Genomic DNA, 20,330 nt, shown 5'->3' with positions numbered 1-20,330 from the left:
AGGCTATGGAGTGTGTAATTGATAGAAAACACGCAATTCATCACCAAATCTCTCCACCAAAAATAGCCGATCTACAAGCTCATGATTACATAGTGTCACAACGCGTTGTGAGTTTGAAGATTTGTTTTATCGTCTATATGATATTCCCCCCAGAATCTGGTGCTCAACAAATATTTCTAATAATAATTAAATAAAACAGTATTCCACCATTGAGCAGCAAACACATTTTGATTTACCAGAAGAGTAAAAATAATCTTAAGCAATTCTATTTATTCCAATGTGAGAGTGAACTTGAACACAGCTTCTGAACCATGGTCACTGCATGTGCACTAGTGCACTAGTGTTGATATTGACAACTAATTTAGATTTTAGGGGGGACTGTTATGGGTTAAAGAGAACCTCTTAAGCCTCAGCTGCTTTAGCATGTCTCTCCTCTCCTCCACCTCCACAAATGTCCTACATTAAATGCTGCCCTGTTACAAATGTCAGGAGACGTTTTGCTGAAGAAAAACGCATCTCATTTTCACGGCTTCTTGAAAGATTTTATCTCTTTCCGGTGCATGGCATATAAATGTTAAAAAAAGAGGGGGGAAATTGTCGATTTAAGGTCACGAGTAAAATGTCAAAATTTGCACGGTGAATATGTGGCGAGGGACACGGTGGTGGCGCCAGGCTGACACATCATTTATTAAGTGTCACACTGAGAAGAAGTTAAAGAAAACATTCCCAGGAGCTGCTGCCTAGAAGAAAAATATTAAAAAAATAAGAAGACAGACATTTAGAGTTATTGCGTAAGCCCGGAGGCAGTGTGACAGTGCTCTGCACTATTAAGTCAACTCATGACATTCTCAACGAGTTTTTTAACAGAATGCAGGATTATTTCCTCAGCCATCTTTTGTTAAACATGTACTTTTGTTTGGGTTTAGATAAGATGTATTCATTGATAATTATCAGTCTGCCTCTTTTCGCCATTCATGCTTCCATTTGGTTGTTTTGATGACTTATCTTTATGACGATAAAATAAAATAAAGCTGAACTCAGTGATGGACAAAGTACTCCTGAGTTTGTATAGACATGCCTGGTCAACTACAAGAACAAGTTGCTCTGTCAAGAGTATTCAAAGAGGTGGCCTTCATTCTTAAAAAAATAAACACTATTCAGTGTTTATTTTACAGATAACACGGTGCATTGTCCTTTTTACAGTTTAACACGATTGTTAACACACAGGTGGCAGTGGTATAGACTGCATATATAAGTGGCATGGTGGTATTAAGTGCTGAAGGGACACATTAAGCGGTATAGTTAGGTAAATGGCTCATTCCAGCGGCCGGGGCCAAGTTCACTCACCTCAGTATAAATCTTGCTGATTGGCTTAATGGCCGTGGCAGTGACCTCATTATCCTTGCCCCGGTGACCAAAGCCCCACACACCTCCCCACCCCTCTCCCACTCCCCTCCCTCATCCATCTACGTCTCTCACTCCTAATGGCTCAATTTGTACCCCGTCGTACCGCTACGCCCCTGTATACGGTGAAGTATATGAATCCAGGCTTAACTCAATCTCTCTCTCTCTCTCTCTCTCTCTCTCTCTCTCTCTCTCTCTCTCTCTCTCAGCACCCTCCTGGGAAAACACAAACATGGCATAGTTTCTCTGGGCATGCTGAACTCCCACATGCTGCGCAAGCGCACACGTGCACACGGGCCACAGAAAACAACAGTCCCAAGGTACTTGCACCATAGCTCTGTCTGTCTGTCTGTCTGTGTCCGTCCGTCTTTCTCTCTCTCTCTCTCTCTCTCTCTCTCTCTCGCTCTCTCTCTCTGTGTTAATTGAGGTGAGTGCAACTTTCTAGACCCTTCCACCAACCCCGCAGTTACAGGCAGCACACAGTAAGCATTTAAATAGCTTTAGAATAATGAGCTATATTACCATATACTCAAAAAAATGGCCTTCCAACTGATTTCTTTACAATGTGCATTACACACGCATCCACCGATGGTGGAAAAAACGTGTTTAAAATGTAGGTACTGCGGTGAATATGATACTTGACATAAATTATGGGCAGGGGTTGAGCATCTTGCTCAAGGGCACTTTAGAAATAAAGCCATGGAACCTGGGAACAGTATGATACCAAGACGGCCCGGTCTCTGCCTCATTCTGAGACGGTGCTGAATTTCACACCGAAACAGAAGTTGAGTTGACTGCGGAAGAGACACAGTATTACTTGACTCATCCCTTATTCGTACCTACCGTGACAGCATGGATGGGAGTATTAAGGGTGCTGCTGTTTGTCTGGGAACACATGTCTATGTGTGGGAACTATGTTATATGCATGGGAACAGATTTTACTTCTGGGAACAGATTCATGTCTGGGAACAGATTTTGTGTGTGTGTGTGTGTGTGTGTGTGTGTGTGTGTGTGTGTGGGTGTGCGCGCGCGTGTGTGTGACATTATCACCACTCTCATGGGTCAACCCGACTGGATTAAAAAACTAAAACTAATATATATTTATTTATATTTATCTGCGACTCATAAAAAGGGGGAAACACTGCAATGCAGTACAGTAGCATTTATCCACTTTGCCTCCACAGTAGTTCCATTGTAAATGCAGTCTGCTGTCAAACACACTAAAGGTCACTGTTTGTTTAATAACACAAAAATAAGCAACTATAATGTGGCCTGACACGCAACAATGACCCGCCAGCCCAGCAATTTTTTTATCCCACGATTTGTGGGATAAAAATGCCGATTGCCTAAGCTGTGATCCTGGGTGAGAAAGTAGCACTACTTTCTCTCTGCCAACCTGGGGAGACAGGCGTACGGCTAACTATTTGCTTGCCCTAAGGCATTGTGTTTGTGCTCCCAATACCCCCAGTGCATACAGTACTGTGCATATATGCCTGATGGCGGTACTGTGGGGAGAGCCCCGAACTGAGCTCATGCTTCCTTTAATGCGTGAGGAGGAAGCAGGCCGCTTGTTATCACCTGACAGTGGGAGTTTCCCGGGTAGGATGTATTGTGCACGGAAGGAACAAATTATTCCAACCAGAACCATTGAGGTGGCAGAAAACAGCACTGTGATACTGCGGTGTGCAACATGACAACTGTTTTAAAGTATTGTAGTAACAACTAAAGTCTCTAACGTTTATGTTGTACTATTACTAATAAACTATTTTAATTAAAGGTGTTTAAGATCATTAAAGCTGGGCTGTTGCCTAAGTCCAGTGCATTCTGTCAATTTCCGGTCCAGGACTTTGTCACACTTCGCCATGCTCTTCGTCAATAGAACTCCATGTAGAAGAGCCGCCATTCGACTGGCCTCGGTGGCACTTAGCACAGTCATATTCCTATAAGACCAATAACAACTTTAACGGGGACAAGGAGCATGCTTCTCAGGGGGAATGGAGAGAATGTGACCTCTCTCCCTCTCTCTCTCTCTCTGTTTCTCATCCCTGCTGCTCTCCTCTAGGTTTTAATAATACTCCCAACCATTACGGTTGACTTTACGGTGACTAAAACTATAAGACTAACCAATAAACATATATTTTTAAAAAAAAACTATAAGACTAAATATATTGACAATTTCATCAACAAATTCAAACTAGGCTAAAGCGTTAGGGAGGAGTGGAGAGGAGATCCAATTAAAAGACAAGTAATTTCATGCTTAGTCACGTGCTGAAAATCTACAAGCACAACTAAAACCAAGTGCCAAGCAGGGATGCATTGATCCGTTTTTTTATAGTCTTTGGTGTGACCAGGCCTGGGGAATCAAAGCCCCGACCTATCCTTCTCTGGCCAGACACTCTAATCACCTTCCAAAAGCCTAACCCTAACCTCAAGCCAGTTTTTATTTCTCCAATTGTAAACTCTAACATTAAACACTTTAACTTAGACCGACATACCCCATGGGTCATTATTTGGTCCCCTCCCTTTTCCCCAAATCTACTATGCACCAAATTTCACAATGCCAAATTGTTCCAGACACGCACGCACACCCACGTACGCACGCGCATGCATGTTCACAACCGGCTTGCACTTGTACTTGGCTAATTATTTTGTAAGCTTACTTTTTCAGCTATGATTAGGCTGTATAAGGCACAGAGAACATAGAGTGCCATACCTAATCTGTGCTCTTTTTAGTAATCCCCCCCCCCCCCCCTCTCTCTCTCTCTCTCTCTCTCTCAGAGAGTTTTTATTAATTTCTTATGAAAGACCTTGATGCTTGACACCGTTAGTTAAGCTGTCCGTGCTCCATATAGACGACATGACCCTGGCCCATTTAGCATGGACCACTGCACTGCCTTCTATATTTGCACATTATGTCTTCCTATGTAATGTAGTTTGTATCTAGTTTTCTTTTACCTAAAAGGGTAAAAGGGTTTTCACAATGCGTTGCGGTGCGAGAATACACTTTATGCAGAATGTCACATTTCAAGTTTTCAAATGTGTAATCTAAAATCTCACAATGTGTCACATCACAATCTTGTAGATCTGCTATTTTCAAATGAACGGAATATATAGGACTGAAGTGTTTAATGTATGTCTTGTAGTAATAATCAAAATGTACAGTAACTATAATATTTTCAAATAGATGTGAAATTGGAAATACTCAAGTAAAGTACGAATACCTCAAAATTGTACTCGAGTACAGTACTTAAGTAAATGTAATTAGTTACTTTCCACCACTGATAACTGCTCCGGGGCAGGTAGTTAATTGGACATGGACCTGGTTTAAGTAGTTCCATAATTGGTGGAGCAGCAGTGCTTAGCGGGGAGGATGTATGGCAGGTATGAAAGTAAACAGATGGACAGATGGACAGATGGACTCCACACCACACGCTGATGATGATGATGATGAGAATAAACAGATTTACAAACAACAAACAACGCAGTGCTCTGCTCAGCTCAGCGGGGCCTAAACAGACACGGGCATAACTAGCTGCCCCTATCGTTGTTTGTGCAGAGTGGTCCATTTATGAGATCTAAAAGAGGATTAGAGCAAACGGCGCTGGGAGAAAAAGTGTTATACCGTTTGTGCAAACAGTGGAGGATCCTGTGCATCTGTGGCGTTGTATTAGCAGCCGGACGCTAATCTTTGATAAACACACGCTGGGCCGTGTGGAAGTATGTGTAGAAAGGCTGAGTGAGATTTACTTCTATTTCTAATGAAAGGTTTAGCGCACTGACTGTAGTGTAATAATAATAATACATTAATATTTATAAGGCGCCTTTCAGGGCACTCAAGGTCGCCATACAACAGGTTTAAAGTGTGTGTGGATGTGCGTGTGTGCGTGCGATATTTGTTTTTTAATGCACACATAGCACGTGCAATCGTGCATGAGCATGAGGGATATTTTGTGCACATAAATAAATGCACGTTTGAATTTCCCTCGGGACCAATAAAGGCTGTCCTGTCTGTCTGTCTTATCTATTTATCGTTTATATGCAGCTTTACACATGTAAAGTATGCACATGGACACACGTCTACGTGGGGGGTGGGGGATTAGCAGTGTGTGGTCAACAAGCCCCCCCTTCCCCCACCCTTTTCCACCTCTAATCGAGGTGACAGCAGATCGAAGCACCATGGAAGATGACGAAGGCAGGCAGGCAGGTACTGCAGGTATACTGTAGCTGAAGGAAAAGGGGAGAGAGACAGGCAGACAGACAGACAGAGAGAGAGATAATTCGCAGTTTTGGAATTTTACTAAGTACGTGTGGCTGAATACTGAGCAGAGTACGTGGTTCAGGGAACGTGTGTAGTGTGTTCTTACTGAACAGAGTACGTGGTTCAGGGAACGTGTGTAGTGTGTACTGTGTTCTAACTGAGCAGAGCGCGTGGTTCAGGGAACGTGTGTAGTGTGTTCTTACTGAGCAGAGTGCGTGGTTCAGGGAACGTGCATGTGTAGTGTGTAGTAGGGTTTAATGCCGGGATCCCGGGATTACAGGCCTCCCGGTTATAGGGCACGCAAATTCCCGACCGGAAATTTCTTCGGGACCCGTCATCCCGGAGGTTGTTGTTTTTTCTTGTTAGAAATTACACTAAAGGAGTTTTCACACAGTGCGCGTTCTTTCCCCTGATCTATGAGTGCTCAAATGTCCAATCTGAACCCTCCCATCATTTTCAAACATGTTTGATGATATTTATATGGAATTATGGATCACACTCAACTTGGGCTGTAACGGGGGAGCCAGCGGGACCCAACGTAGGTCTAAATGTTGGCGGCACGGGCGGTATTTAAATACCTGCAGGCGGCACGGGCGGTCAAGATAAAATCAGCGGGACTCCGCGAATCCTGCATCCTCCCGCAATTAACCAGATACAGAGCTTATTATAAACGTTAGCAAAATATGAATGTCTGAGGAGAACGTATAATTTCCTGTCTGCGCTGGACAAGCACCGAGTCACTCTCCAGAACTGTGTTGGACATCTTCAGGCACACTCCCAAAGCTGCTGCACCTGTCAATCATTAGTAGCCTAATCAGTCTCTGTGAGAAGTGTGTTTTACCGACGGAGCGAGGAGTTTCCTTTCCCCGTGATAGACAAAAATTGTCACTTCTAAACCCCTTTTTGCTTTTGCCTGCATGTGTGCGTCACTCAGCAATAATGTGAAACGGAACACAAACAAAGATGAGTATAGGCTACAATTGTTTTATAGTAACCACCAGCATGCAGCCCCCCTCTATCTCTCTCTCTCTATATATAATAATCACTAATCATCAGTGTCTTGTGCTGCGCACTGGCCATGCTGGCTATTTTAACACCCAATCGGACTTTTCATAGAGTACAAAACGGGATGATCACATTCTCTGCAGCGGAGAAGGGGACCCAGCACCACTGCTCAAAGGGTGAAAGACCTATAGCTAATGTGAAAGAAAAGACGTGAGGTCGTTTATTTTTCCCCCCGTGCTTCGACAGTCACATTAGTGCAAACTCCTTAAGTGTCACGTTTTCTGAATAGCGTAGTAGGCCTATAACATTATTCATATTTTAATTTAATAATTTTATTGCAGGCTATATGTTCATATTTCGTTCAAATAAAACGTTTTAAACCAAAAAATATCAATATTCTATTGAACATATGAAGTATCTATACATATAAATGCATTTTGGTGGGCACTTTTCTTTCTCTTTTGTTTTTTTGTCTGACGGGAATTCCCGCGGGAGCTGGGAAAAGGTCCGCAAATTCCCGGGAATTAAAATGAGCCAAATCCGGGAAAATATTAAACCCTAGTGTGTAGTGTGTAGTGTGTTCTAACTGAGCAGAGCGCGTGGTTCAGGGAACGTGTGTAGTGTGTTCTTACTGAGCAGAGTGCGTGGTTCAGGGAACGTGTGTAGTGTGTTCTTACTGAGCAGAGTGCGTGGTTCAGGGAACGTGTGTAGTGTGTTCTAACTGAGCAGAGCGTGTGGTTCAGGGAACGTGTGTAGTGTGTCGTGTGTTCTTACTGAGCAGAGCGTGTGGTTCAGGGAACGTGTGTCGTGTGTTCTTACTGAGCAGAGTGCATGGTCCAGGGAACGTGTGTAGTGTGTTCTTACTGAGCAGAGTGCGTGGTTCAGGAACGTGTGTAGTGTGTTCTTACTGAGCAGAGTGCGTGGTTCAGGGAACGTGTGTAGTGTGTTCTAACTGAGCAGAGCGTGTGGTCCAGGGAACGTGTGTAGTGTGTTCTAACTGAGCAGAGCGTGTGGTTCAGGGAACGTGTGTAGTGTGTCGTGTGCTCTTACTGAGCAGAGTGCATGGTCCAGGGAACGTGTGTAGTGTGTTCTTACTGAGCAGAGTGCGTGGTTCAGGAACGTGTGTAGTGTGTTCTTACTGAGCAGAGTGCGTGGTTCAGGAACGTGTGTAGTGTGTTCTTACTGAGCAGAGTGCGTGGTTCAGGAACGTGTGTAGTGTGTTCTTACTGAGCAGAGCGCGTGGTTCAGGGAACGTGTGTAGTGTGTTCTTACTAGGCGTTAGCTAGGTGTTGCGGACGGGGAATCAAGAGTCGTGGAAAGTAACTAAGTACTAAACACTGTACTTAAGTAGCATACAGTATGGGGTGGGGGTCTCATCAAAGGTTGTCTTGTCAAAACCACGTGACTCCCATTGAAAATGAATTGCGAGTTGTCCGACACACGTCTCTTATGTGTGAGCGGAGCCTCTGGCAATCTAAAGATCATGTGTTCCAATGATGCCAACTGAGCTCATTTGAATTGGGCATTCCACCAGTAGATGGTGCTAGAGTGGCATCTCAGCAGCAGGCCATGCTTGTCCTCATGGGATATTTTATTTTTGGAAGTGTTTCATAACTGCATGTCTCTGTCTAGCACATAGCAGCCCCCCCCCCCCCCGCCCCATTATATGCAAATCAGATCAGACAGTCCTCCTATATACATGACTCACAGGGCCCCCCCTCATATAGCCTACCTACCTGTACATTTCTTTCTTTCTTTTTTTCCCCCACAGTCTGGGTCAGCTTCCACCAGTTTTGTTTGGGGTAATTTTCAATCACGTCCACTGCTCCAATCTCCCATTTTTGTGGGATTAGCTATACAAATAGAAAGTGTTGTATAGCCTATACCCTCAAATGTAGCACAAACATGATTGCCACCAAAACGTGGAATGCCCTGAAACTTTCATAAGGCCTGAAAAAGGATAAATTATGCAGAGGTCATTGCATTGCTGCCTTGTCTGACTTGTAAGGGGGGGGGGGGGGGGGGGGGGGGGGGGTGGTTCCGTGACATGAAACTACCGGTTTATCTCAGTGCTTTGACCGCCCACGTTCGTTACCACACAAATCCATCCATCACTGCATGAGCGTTGTACTGCATGAAGTTGTGTTGGCGCGTGTATTAATAAAACCTTTTGTTCTGCCTTATAGCGTTTGTTCCCGTGACCCCGGCAGCAGTGTTTCTGGGTCGCTGTGTACAGTAATTGAATACAATGGATTTACAATAAAAGAGGTGAACTCGAGCGAATTAATTTGAATTTCAATAATGAAGTCAGCTGTGGCAGGACGGATAATTAGCTGCAGGGATTTTTTTTTAACAGCTGTAGCCTAATGCTGTTTTTTGATCAATACTCCTCTTATGTTTTTAAATCCATACGCGTGTGCAAGAATATGAAAATCACATATACCTCGTTTACTGAAGGTCGATATTATAGAACGTCATCGTGTTTTTTTCCCCCCTCTTCCTCTACACCAAGGGTCCTATTTTCATCATTATCCCTAAACGTCTTTTCCGCAAGCCCCTCCTATGCCCAGCTTTCCGGGTTTGTGTGAGCACAAACATTGGCTTGTGATTGGCTGATCACCCCATAGCGATGGCTGAGCAAAGTACATATTGAAGATAAAAATGAGGGCAGAAAAGTGAAGACGCCAAAAGTGATTGGCTGGAATGGCTGGAATTTGTGATGATTTGATTGGTTGAGCACGGAAAGTCATGTAAGAGCTCCCCCTCACTGCACACGGGTGTGATTTTTACTTTTAATTTTAATTTTGTAACCCAGTTTCACCCAGTGCCAATTATCTAATGTAATCCTGGGCGCTACACTTCCTCTGCCAACCTGGGGGGGCAGCGGACTGACCTCATGCCTCCTTCTATGCATGAGGAGTCCAAGCTGCTTCTTTTCACCTGACAGGGGGGAATTTCCCCGGCCGGACGTAGCGCGTGGAAGGGACACGTTATTCCGACCAGTTACTTTCCCTTCCATCAGGCGCCCCGGCTGGCCAGGGGGAGGTAGTTTTAGAGATCAGGATTACTGCATGTTTTTGTGAGGGTATCTACCCTAGGGGACACGGGGAGAACATGCAAACTCCACACAGAAAGGCCCTTTCGCCAACCCCCGCCTCGGGTATGGGCACTGATGACGCGGAGGAGGGAACACGCCGACAGTGCCCACAGCGTCCCCAGCGGGAATCGAACCCAGAACCTTCTAGCTGTGAGGCGACAGCACTACCAAATGTGCCACCGGGCCCCCCGGATTTTTACTATTTTGAAAAACATTTTTCAATCGTTCAAATAATCTACAAGCTCACAACGTATCAATGTTGATATAGTTGAACAATTTTTTTAATGTTTTTTCAAAATAGGAAAAAAAGGCAAAGAAGGTTAGGGATAAGGGGTAAGGCACTGACGAACATAGGGCCCCAAATGTCTTTGCCCAGAAATATCAGATCTACAGTCAAGCTCACAGCGCTCTGTTGTGAAACAGACACGTGGAATGGAGGACAGGAAATCATGGCACACTGACGCATGGAGATTTGAAATCAAGTTGTCAGGTTGTCCATAGCAGGACATGATGGGGTTATTGATTTGTTTGGCTGAGCGCAAGTTGAAGATTATTCCGAGAATGGGGCGCGCCCACATGCTGAAACCCAGCAGTGTGGATCTTTACTCTACTGGAGTATTTTCCGTCTACTCCACTACATTTCAGATGCAAATATTGTACTTTAGTGTTACTAGTTATTTTGTTGATTTTGATTATTACAAAACACAAAACACACACATTTGAAAATAGCAGATTATCAAGCTCACAATGCGCTGCACCTTGTAGATCTGCTATTTCTGAAAGATTGTGGTACTACAGCCTAGAGGACAGGGCTGGTACTACAGCCTAGTGGACAGGGCTGGTACTACAGCCTAGAGGACAGGGTTGGTACTACAGCCTAGAGGACAGGGTTGGTACTACAGCCTAGAGGACAGGGTTGATACTACAGCCTAGAGGACAGGGTTGGTACTACAGCCTAGAGGACAGGGTTGGTACTACAGCCTAGAGGACAGGGTTGGTACTACAGCCTAGAGGACAGGGTTGGTACTACAGCCTAGAGGACAGGGCTGGTACTACAGCCTAGTGGAGAGGGCTGGTACTACAGCCTAGAGGACAGGGTTGGTACTACAGCCTAGAGGACAGGGTTGGTACTACAGCCTAGAGGACAGGGTTGGTACTACAGCCTAGAGGACAGGGTTGGTACTACAGCCCACAGGGGAAATATTGTCTTCTATAACACATGCCAGCCTTTTTATCTGGAGCAGCAAGGTATATAGGGATTGTTAGGAAGTGTGTGTGTGTGTGTGTGTGTGTGTGTGTGTGTGTGTGTGTGTGTGTGTGTGTGTGTGTGTGTGTGTGTGTGTGTGTGTGTGTGTGTGTGTGTGTGTGTGTGTGTGTGTGTGTGTGTGTGTGACTGTGTGTGTGTGACTGTGTGTGTGTGTGTGTGAGAGAGAGAGAGAGAGAGAGAGAGAGAGGAACATGGCTCAGGTCTCTAAGGGTAATGGAAGAGCACTGACCTGTGGAGGAATGCCAGGGAGAAGAGACAGACAGGCCCTGCCAGCTCGCTGTAGCACGTACACACACACACACACACATATATTTTTAACCATTTATGTCCACACGAAGGAGATGCATAGGCTACAAGAACACAAATATTACAGGTACAATAGGCATATCACTCAGTACTCTATGGGTAAGTAGCAGCATCTCCGCCACATACAGTATGATTTGGGCAACAAATAAAAACTATATAGGCTAAAATGTTAGGGAGGGATCCAGTAGAAATAAAAGACAAGCCATTTTATGCTTTAATTTCAGATGACTAAAACTAAATCAAAATGTGCTGTCAAAATCAACACTGAGTGCCTAATCTAGGCCCCTGGGGAACTGTTAACGAGGGTGTTGGTGGTTATGTCTGATTTATCTCTGTGGATGTACGGCGGTATAAAGCGCCCTCACCGCTTGGGCCGTCTCTTACAGAAGCTGTCAGACCGGAGCTGGGAAACCGCATATCATAGCTTACAAAAAAATGTGAAAATCCAGATTGCTTTGACGATGCCAACTTTTTAATTAGTTCAAGGCGTTCGCAATAAACCCTGGTAGTGTTTTTATGACCTCATGCATTTTGAAGTGTTGGAATAATGCAGTGTTGGAGGCTAATATGCTGGGGTGGGCTGGGGGGGGGGGGGTGGCTGGGGTATGTCCTATAGGTAATGTGATGGTAAAGTCAAGAGGCAGGTTAATGTTGCCCCCCCCCCCCCCCCCTTATCCTCTGGGAATTAATCTGCCCTCCCTTAACAAAGTCAACGATCTGTGTGTGTGTGACTGTGTGTGTGTGTGTGTGTGTGTGTGTGTGTGTGTGTGTGTGTGTGTGTGTTCCTCCCTCCTTGGCTTGCTCCTAGACAGTAGGTGCCCCCCCCCCCCATCTTGTCTTGTCACCTGTCAAGCAGACAGAATGGGCTGTGCTCCGGATTGCACGGGACGAGGGTGACAGACAGAGAGAGGCGGAAAGAAGGGGGCTTCTTAAAAGCATGTCAGTCTCAGATTGAAGCATTGGTATTTAGTCTGTCTGTTTGTCTGTCTGTCCATGAGACTGCAAGTCTTTGTTGATGTCCTTCATATGTTTTTATCTCCCTCTCTTTTTCCTGAATTTAGAGTAACCGATTACTAGTAAGCGAGTACTATTTTTACCCCCTTCTTTTCCCTCCCCAATTTAGTCATCATGCCAATATTGATTCCTCCCCTCACACCTTTCTCTGTTGTCACATGCTGTTGTATCCCACTCACTCACCTTGCCAGTGAGGAGAACCCACCGGGAGGACTTAGCCCCACTCCTCCCACCCCACTGACAGGCTCCACCCTGCAGCCTGTAACAGTACAAGCAATGACGAATAGAGGGCATGCATTGCACACACCCCCCCCACCCTCATCTACACGTGTGGCAAAACATTGAGCGCAGCAGTATTGTAGTTTAGAAACTCATTGGAAATCACTCAATGGTCCTGCGTATTTCTAATAATGCAGGAGGCAGCATAGGACGTTGTGTTATTGAAAACAAGCACTTCCAAAGTGACACATAAACACCTGCATTGACTTTCTTGACAGAAAGTAGCTCATAACATGTCTATAGTAGATTTTTATGAAACAAAGACTTTGCAGATTGAAAGAGGATAATTCAAACTTTCCGTACAGCTGCAATGTTGGTGAGTTTAATGTTGTATAATACAATCAGATATAGGACTTTTCTGTTTGGATGTATGGTCTGTCAAGGCCAGAAAGTAGCTTTAGTATTTCAACTTCCGGGTACAATGATGTCACTCAAGTAGGCTCCCTCCCCGCCCGGATTCCAACTGTGGGTCAATTGTGTTCGCAAATATGTGCCCGACAAAGCCGGATGCACCACGGCGGATTCGAACCTACAACCTCCGTGGGTAGGGACTTTACCACTGCAGCACCGGAGTGCACCCTCTGCTCTCCTCTATTTATCTCCCTCTCCTCTCCTCTCCTCTCCTCTCCTCTCCTCTCCTCTCCTCTCCTCTCCTCTCCCTCTCCTCTCCCTCTCCTCTCCCTCTCCCTCTCCCTCTCCTCTGGTAGTAGATCATAAATTGCTGAATATAAGACCTTGTTTCCAGTCCGTTAGATCCAGGGGGCCTTCAGATCTCCTCTCACCCCGACGGAGGCACTGAAGTGGAAAAAGTCTCTCTCTGGTTGTACATCACACACACACACACACACACACACACACACACACACACACGCAGGAGAGCCAAGGTCGGACCTTGGCGTTGTCATTTTATGGGGAGAGGGGAAACGCTTGGTCTGGGGAAAAATCTACAAATTAACAAACGACTCTGAGAAAAGACAATATATATCTTTCCTGACAATTTATCCCCTAATGGGCCGATGTTCTGCCAACAGGCGTCCTAAATGCTTGTTAGGACGAGGCCCATGTGCTGCCAACCAGGGTAGATTCCGTCGACTGAAAGTATGACGATAAATGTTTGTCGACTGCCATTGCTATAAGCTCTGATGACTAAAACTATGATAAAATATAACAACTTAAAACTAGACTAAAATGTTATGCTATGGGACTAATGGAGAAGAGATCCAGTAGTACTAAAAAAACAAGACTTTGTAATAATATATACGATTTATATAGCGCTTTTCTAGGTACCCAAAGTCGCTTTACAGAAAGAGTACAGACATATTTATTAGAAAACGATTTAAAAAGGTTTAAAAGGTTAAAAACTAGAAATCAAAATCAAAAGATTTGTATGTTTGGTTGTGCTTGGATGGCGTGACAGACCTAAGTGGAAGATCTTTCTCGACACAGCAATACCCTCAGTGGTCGTTTCACTCTCAGCGGGTGTAAATATATATAATTAAGATTAGTGCAGAGCGCCGCTATCTCCACCACTTAAAAGCTGATGCCCATTAAGTGTAATTCTTCCCCGCTTCTTCTCTCTACCACTTATCTATGAGTGTGTGTGTGTGTGTGTGTGTGTGTGAGAGAGAGAGAGAGAGAGAGAGAGAGCTGCTGCCATACTTGATGGCAGCATTATAGAGCACCGAAGTCTGACGTCACTTTCAGTAGAGAGCGCCATTACACAGGTTCATGATTTTTTTTTATTTGCATTGAAATCTGACGATTTTAGGTCGCTTCATATAAGAACTGTTTGAAAAATAAACCGATCATCCCAGCCTTTCTGTCAGGGGGGTGGCTGTGCGTCATTAATGATGTCCATTCATATTTGATACAGACAGTTTCTGGAGAAAATGGAATTAATTTGGCCTTGAAATTTATTATGAAAGCAATATAACACATTGCGTTCCTGAGATTCATCCATTGACGTAAGCTCAGCTGGCAGTGACTCGACTCGACTAACCACGAAACATTAAATATAAAAACAAAACAACGTAATTAACATGTCAGTTTATGTTGTGCGACAGGCAGCTACAGCCACCCCGCCTACCCTGAAATGTAGTCTCTGGGTTGTTTGACTCGTTTCTAGCGCTTATTGTGTTACTCTTTGGGTATATTTGTACATTTCCACCCCCGGTGCTCTATAGGACAACTGCCTTTTTGCCGAACTCTCCTGAACTTGAACAGAGCATTTTACACTGAAATAATTTGTTTAGAAATCCATGTTGTGCACCGCATCTCCAATAGCTAAAGAGTGCGTGGTTGTGCCTCGGAAATAGCTGATCTCCAAGCTCTCAACGCATTGCAGCTTTGGAATCCGCTATTTTCCCCTAAAAGTGTGCCCTTATACGGGTATTTCAGGAAGCCCCTACCTCTCTGACATTCTCTGCACGTCTGTCGGTGAGCTCCGAAAAACAGCAAGCCATATGAAAAAACAAACTTGTTCACCCCCCCCCCCCCCCTCCAAAAGAGCCCAGTCATCTCATGCCTTTAGGCAGTTTTCTAGCGCTCCAACCCTGGAGCAGCACAACGCCAAGCTGCTGTGTGATAGCTAGATATGTTTATTATGTCTGCTTAACTTCTACGTGACCCCATCATGCCCAAACACCTGCTGTCAGGGAAAAAAATGTGATTCAGCTTCAAGGGGATGTGCAGTTTGCTATTTACTAGGACTATGGAGTTGTTATAGAGGTTTTGTTACTGGGGCTTGTTGTCTTCCTTGACCATAATGGAGGGTTGATTTTGTCAAATATTTTGTTGACTACCTTTTTTCATTGACGAGAACTAATTAAAACAAAAATTAAGACTAAATATAATTTATATTATAGAATAATATGACAATTTCTTCAACAATTGAAAACTAGACTAAAATGTTCTAGGGAGGGACTAGTGGAGAAGAGATCCAGTAACTTAAGGACTAGTGCATTTGATGCTTGGTTTCGCTTGGGTGTTAAATTGCCACGGGACTGAAAATTAAGGCCCGGCCCGACCCTGGCCAACATGTATGTTGGGACACGATTACTGATTCACATGGGTTTCTGGATTTCTCCTTTAAATAAAATAACACATGGGAGAAAGTACCACAGAACTGGCCTACGGGTGGTGCTTGAAGTGGGCCACGGCACTCAGCCCAGCATGCTCTGCACAGGCAGCCGGAAAAAAAACCTTATCTGAAGCTGGGCTCTCGTTCAGAAAGCGGCTCTCATCTGCCTAGCTCCTTCAGGCTGTTTAACCCATCTAGACCTGAGGCCCATTCTTACAAACGTCTTCAAAATCTGTTTCCTGAAGAAAATTATATATATCACCCATTCTTGAGATAAGGGACAAAACTTTTTTCAAACTGGATTTTTTTTTTTTTTAAGATACATTCAAATCAAATAGATGTATTTGTAGACACAGGTCTCAACTACCAATCTTGAGAAGGAACAGGTTTTTCGCATAACATTTCTTTCTAAAATGGGACATTTATGCACTTAATACCTGATTCATGTCAACTCCGTCAGACACACTAAAATCCCTTTTAATTGAATTTTATCATTTCAACAATAATATAAAGTCCTCAGTTATCTTATAGTGGCTTTCAGTAATCAAGTTAAGTAATACAAATCTTTTAATATTATTTTGTTCCAATATCACACTATTATGAAATATCCAATTTCTCAAAACCGTCATTTCAACCTTTATTTTCAATATTATAACATGAAAACCATGTAAAAAAAAAAAAAATCATCATTACGTATCATTTCAGTTGGTGTTTCAATACATAAGCACAAAAGATTTGACAGCGAATTTTCTATTTCTTTGGAAATTAACAAAAACATCACGGGACGAACGTCTGACGGAGTTGACGAACATCTGACGGAGTTGACAAGTTTAACTGATTTAGGTTCTAGACCACCTAGGATCTTGATTCTGGTGACTAATCCCACATTTTCAAGGATGAGGAATACAGTGGTACTATTTAGATTTGCCCTGTGAACATGGCAGCCATTTTTCAAAATGGCCGCCAACTTTCTGTTATTTCCCAATAACTCAAGTTCTACACCACCTAGGATCTTGATTCTGGTGACTAATCATACATTTTCAAGGATGTGGGATACATTGGTACTATTTAGATTTGTCCTGTGACCATGGTAGACATTTTTCAAAATGGCCGCCAACTTTCTGTTATTTCCCAATAACTCAAGTTCTACACCACCTAGGATCTTGATTCTGGTGACTAATCATACATTTTCAAGGGTGAGGAATACAGTTGTACTATTTAGATTTATCCTGTGACCATGGATGGTAGACATTTAAAAAAAATGGTGGACCTGCTATTATTTTACCAATTTACTCAGGGAATATTATCAGAATAATATAAAATCTGTGAATACATTTCTTACCAAGAATTTTCTTCACCAATGTTTGTAAAGGTGTCTACTAACATATCCCACATTCTATTTGACCACCCTAGGGGCATGTTTGACAGCTGCTGAAAGTTGGGTACCATCAACAAACAATATAAGGCTAAATGTTTTAAATTTCATTATGCTTTAAGTAGCATGTGGCATGTCAAACTAGGGGCTTTTCATGATTCTGGATCCATTCCAAGCATTAGTTTTGCACAAAAAACACTACGTTGGCTAAAAACGGCCATAGCCATCATCACAGATGTGATGAGGTCAGCACATGTCGGCACATTTGGGCAAGTGGCTATGGCCAAACTAGGGGGTCTATGGCCAAACTAGGGGTCAAACTCCTTGGGCTAAATTCGGTGAGGTGAACAGTGAGCAGTGAACAGTGAGCGAAAGACTGAAGACAGAAGATTTGGCTTCAGGACCATCAGGCAGGATGTGCAGACACTGAAGGCATCAGTGTCTTTCTCTGTGTCCCCAGCATGTCAACCAAAGCAATGTTACCAAATCAAAGGAGCCTTCACCTCATGTCACCTGGGGCTGGGTGAGCAATCGTATCCTGTATCTAAACTCACAACTAAATACAGACACTTGGCCAGACTGCCGTTTGAAAGGGTCAAACCCCTCATCCTGATTGGGGAAGACCACCCCACCTAATCACACCAACCGAACAAGTGAGGTTGGGGCCTCCAGGTGGGCCAGCAGCCATCTGCACAAGACTGGGCTGGACCCTGCAGGAAAGCAATCTCCAGCCAAGACAATGTAAGTTGACTATAACAGAGCCCCAGAACACAGAGCTCAGGAGAAGGATGGAGAAACACTGGCAGGAGGCCACCAAGATACAATGCCCCAGAGACCCAGAGTGTGCCACCACTGGCAATAAGGAGATCAACTGCTGCAGCAAAGATGTCATGAAAGGCAAGTCTCCACCAAAAAAAACCCTGAACCTAATCGGGGTGTCAAGAGACCAAAGTTTCTCCCCCACAGTTCCCTGCAGTGACCAGTGAAGTCAAACTGTGCATCTGTACCTGAAAGGGGCAAGTCAAAGGCCAGAAAGCCCACCTCCTTTTAATGTCCTGTCAGTAGAAACTCAACCTGCACCTGAAATAAGCCCTTACCTCTCCCAGAGAAAGATCATCCTTGAAAATGTAATGATTAGTCGCCAGAATCAAGATCCTTGGTGGTCTAAAACTTGAGTTATTGGTAAAATAACAGCAGGTTGGTGGTCATTTTGAAAAACAATGGCTGCCATGGTCACAGGACAAATCTAAATAGTACCACTGTATTTCTCATCTTTTAAAATGTATGATTAGTCGCCAAAATCAAGATCCTAGGTGGTCTAAAACTTGAGTTATTGTAAAATAACAGCAGGTGGCGGCCATTTTGAAAAAAAAAAATGGCTGCTATGGTCACAGGACAAATCTAAATATTACCAATGTACCCCACATCCTTGAAAATGTATGATTAGTCACCAGAATCAAGATCCTAGGTGGTGTAGAACTTGAGTTATTGTAAAATAACAGCAGGTGGCGGCCATTTTGAAAAATGGCTGCCATGGTCACAGGGAAAGTCTAAATTGTACCACTGTATCCCTCATCCTTGAAAATGAGGTCTTAGTCACCAGAATCAAGATCCTAGGTGGTGTAGAACTTGAGTTATTGTAAAATAACATCAGGTGGCGGCTCTTTTGTAATATGGCTGCCATGGTCACCACGAGACAAAAATGTGATGGCCCCATAGCCAAAAATGTTCCTTAAGGCATGCTCTAACTGTGTGCCAAATTAGAATACTGCCCATTATTCAAAAACAATAATTTTATTGTTTTAGGAACACTTTTGTCAACTCCGTCAGATACACGTCAACTCCGTCAGACACAAAATCTGACGGAGTTGACGTCTGACGGAGTTGACAAAATGGCATTTGTTTTCATCTTAACCCTCTTTAGTACAATGTAGCCATTTTGTTTTTGCTTAATTTTGTTAGCTAAACCTAACCCCTAAACTAAAATAATAAACATTATTTTTGAATTCTTAACAAAGTCTTAATAATGTCCTGACGGAGTTGACATGTAAAAGCTGTGACCACATTGTTATCAACATTGTTTGTTTAAAATATCAAACAATTGAATGCTTGTCAGACCAGGTACTCCACTGTTGCAACAAATATAAATGGGACTTGGAAAAGGAGTCTTCAGGCTAAATCTGTCGACAATATTTTCTGATTAATTTAAGACTTTTAAAAAAACCTGACGGAGTTGACGGAGACGTGGGACGAACATTTGATATGAGATATTTAATAGAAAATATGAATTAAAATTAACTGTGTATATTATTTGCTATGTTGTTGACAATCTACTTTAATTTAGTATGTATATTTATGTGATTGTGACAGTATTAGACACTTTTTTGGCAGTTTGAAATTGTGGCCACTTGCTGGGGACAGGCTAAATACAGGCCTTTTTGGGTACAGGGCCTGCTTTTAACTAATTCAGATGGAATATGAAAACAATTATAATGAAATTAAGGGCATAATAATACACAACTGTATTACACTTAACTTTGCAAGTGCTTTTATTTTTATGAATTAATTTATTTTTTACATAAAATAAGGCTCTTATGTGTGGGACATGTTTTTTCCACTTTTGTCCCTCATCTCAAGAATGAGTGATATATATATATACATTTCTATATCAGTGGTTCTCAAACCTTTTCATGTCATGGACCCTCAAAATGATATGTATTTGGCTGCTCACCCCCATCTCAAAAATATTTTGTTCCAGGGACATGCAGATATAGGCCAGTCAATCTAAACTAAAAAGAAAAGGGGCTGACCCAAAATAAATTTTAAAAGCAATCGTAAAAGTAAAGGTTTTGTATGACCCTAATCCAAATAACATATTAACTAAAAAGTATTATATCAATTTTGGAGCATGGTTAATTCAGGGGTTGAAAGTTGGAGTTCCACTAAAAACCTATAAGGCAAAAAATTATAATTTTAATTATGTTTTAATGTATATAAGGTTGTCAAACTAGGAGGTTTTCATGCTGTGTGTGTGTGTGTGTGTGTGTGTGTGTGTGTGTGTGTGTGTGTGTGTGTGTGTGTGTGTGTGTGTGTGTGTGTGTGTGTGTGTGTGTGTGTGTGTGAGAGAGACCGTAGGGGGCCGCCATGATATAATATATATATTTTTTTGCAGGCCAATAGGCAGCAGGCCACCAGGAAAGGTCCGGGCATGATGCCATTCTGCCATTGCCATCATGATAATGTCAC

The sequence above is a fragment of the Protomyctophum bolini genome (assembly GCF_963924005.1).
Source record: "Protomyctophum bolini genome assembly, chromosome: 16".
Taxonomy (NCBI): Eukaryota; Metazoa; Chordata; class Actinopteri; order Myctophiformes; family Myctophidae; genus Protomyctophum; species Protomyctophum bolini.
Note: the sequence above shows the minus strand (reverse complement) of the source record.